General features: G+C 63.2%; 1 non-coding gene across 1 annotated transcript in view; it reads left to right on the top strand.

The window, feature by feature from the left end:
• The first annotated feature begins 1,350 nt into the window (after nt 1-1,350).
• LOC136441060 (small subunit ribosomal RNA) overlaps nt 1,351-2,500 on the top strand; it is a 1,817-nt gene continuing 667 nt past the window's right edge. The window contains exon 1 of the ribosomal RNA XR_010756780.1: nt 1,351-2,500. This exon is cut by the window's right edge and continues 667 nt beyond it. This is a non-coding gene — a ribosomal RNA (small subunit ribosomal RNA).

Below are 2,500 nucleotides of genomic sequence, written 5' to 3'. Positions count from 1 at the left end.
CGACTCTTCAGGTCGCTCCTATGTAGCCCACCATCTCTTAAGCATTGGCGGCCGGGTCGGCCGGCGCTGACGGCCGAAGGAAGCCGCCGGGCGGACCGCGTTTGGTGTTTCCCCGCTCCCGAGGCCGCCTGCTACACGACGGCATGCGACTTTCCGGCCTGCCCCGACTTTCGGATTTCGCCAGGGTGTCTGACCAAGGTGTAGGTCGCCGATCCTACCTTGAGAGGAGTGGTCGTTTTTTGACTAGGCAACTCTTCCAGAGCCCGTAGCGGACGGCGGCTGGGGGCCAGCGGGTCCGGGAGGGTGCGGACGGGGCCGGCGCGGCACGGGCCAGACCCCTGCGTGGAGAAAAGACGGGGTCGTCCGGTGACTTTGCCCCGTCGGCCGGCTCCATCGGACTTGGCACCGGGCGCCTGGGCGGGTGTCGGCGGGGGGAGTGAGCGCCCCGCCCCGCCCGACTCCGACCGCCCCGGAGGGCGCCCCGGGCCCGCCGGGCGAGCGAGCAGGGTCCGTCCGGTGTGGGGCGGGGCCCGGGGAGGCGGGGGTGGAGCGGGCGGCCGAGCAACGGGGTCGACCGGGACGGGTCTCCCCCGGCCGGCGGGGCCGGTCTCCCGTTGCCCCCGAAGCCTACCCCGTGGCCGACTTGCGGTGGTTTTTCAAAAAAGTGCTCTGTAGGGTGTCTGACCATGTCGTGGGTCGCTCAACCTACCTTGAGAGAGTGGTCGTTTTTTGACTAGCTCGGGAATCGACGGCGAGCAATCGCACACTCTCTCGCCAGTCGTTTTGCTACCCCGCCGACCAGGCTGCCACTCCCCGCGAGGGCAGCCGGAGGTCGACAACCGGCTTGGAAGGCGCCCGCTCCTCCGCTCCTGCGGGCGAGGACGGGCGTGCCGACGGGCGTCCGGAACCAGCGCCGGGGCAGGCCCTCCGCGGAGGGCAGCCCGGGTCCCGCCGCTGCGGCGGCGGACCCAACGGCGACGGCTCGCCCCTTCCGTCTGCGTGCGAGTACGCCTTGCGGACTCGGCGGTTCGAGACCCGGCCGTCCGCCTTGCCGGCGGACGCGTCCGGTCGTGAGAGTGCGGGACCGTTCCTGACGGGACGGCTCGGGCGTTGAAGGGAAGCAACGGTCAGGTGTGGCCGGGAGTTCTGCGCTCAGGCTCCCGAGGGTTCGCGGCCATCTCCACGGCGCGTTCCCACCTCACGGCAGCGACGGACTCGGCGGCGCTCGGCGCTCCGGTCGAGCGGGACCGTGTGGCGGCGGCGGCAGTTGCGGGTCTTCCCGCGCTGCCCCGCGGCCGCGGCGGTCCTCTCCCGGCGGCGACCGCTCTTTCGCCGCCTCGGCGTCCTCGCTACCTGGTTGATCCTGCCAGTAGTCATATGCTTGTCTCAAAGATTAAGCCATGCACGTGCAAGTTTAAACTGTCCCAGTGAAACTGCGAATGGCTCATTAAATCAGTTATGGTTCCTTTGATCGTCACATCCTACATGGATAACTGTGGTAATTCTAGAGCTAATACATGCGGAAGAAGCGCCGACCTCACGGTCTGGCGTGCATTTATCAGACCAAGACCGACCCGGGGTTCGCCCCGGTCCCTTTGGTGACTCTGGATAACCCAGCCGATCGCACGGTCTTCGCACCGGCGACAGATCATTCGAATGTCTGCCCTATCAACTTTCGATGGTAGGTTCTGTGCCTACCATGGTGGCAACGGGTGACGGGGAATCAGGGTTCGGTTCCGGAGAGGGAGCCTGAGAAACGGCTACCACATCCAAGGAAGGCAGCAGGCGCGCAAATTACCACACTCCCGACTCGGGGAGGTAGTGACGAAAAATAACAATACGGGACTCTTTCGAGGCCCCGTAATTGGAATGGGTACACTTTAAATCCTTTAACGAGGATCTATTGGAGGGCAAGTCTGGTGCCAGCAGCCGCGGTAATTCCAGCTCCAATAGCGTATATTAAAGTTGTTGCGGTTAAAAAGCTCGTAGTTGGATCTTGGGACCGGGCTTGCGGTCCGCCGCGAGGCGTGTCACTGCTCGTCCCGGCCCTCCCCGCCGGATTCTCCTTGGTGCTCTTAACTGAGTGCCTCGGGGTGCCGGAGCGTTTACTTTGAAAAAATTAGAGTGTTCAAAGCAGGCCTGGCGCCTGAATAGTGGTGCATGGAATAATGGAATAGGACCTCGGTTCTATTTCGTTGGTTTTCGGAACGTGAGGTAATGATCAAGAGGGACGGACGGGGGCATTCGTATTGCGGCGGGAGAGGTGAAATTCTTGGATCGCCGCAAGACGAACCACTGCGAAAGCATTTGCCAAGAATGTTTTCATTGATCAAGAACGAAAGTTGTGGGCGCGAAGGCGATCAGATACCGCCCTAGTCACAACCATAAACGATGCCAACCAGCGATCCGCCGGCGTTACTTCGATGACCCGATGGGCAGCTCCCGGGAAACCTGAGTTTTCGGGTTCCGGGGGAAGTATGGTTGCAAAGCTGGAACTTAA

The sequence above is a fragment of the Branchiostoma lanceolatum genome, chromosome 8 (genome assembly GCF_035083965.1).
Source record: "Branchiostoma lanceolatum isolate klBraLanc5 chromosome 8, klBraLanc5.hap2, whole genome shotgun sequence".
NCBI classification, from domain to species: Eukaryota; Metazoa; Chordata; class Leptocardii; order Amphioxiformes; family Branchiostomatidae; genus Branchiostoma; species Branchiostoma lanceolatum.
This window is presented reverse-complemented; position numbering and strand designations above follow the sequence as displayed.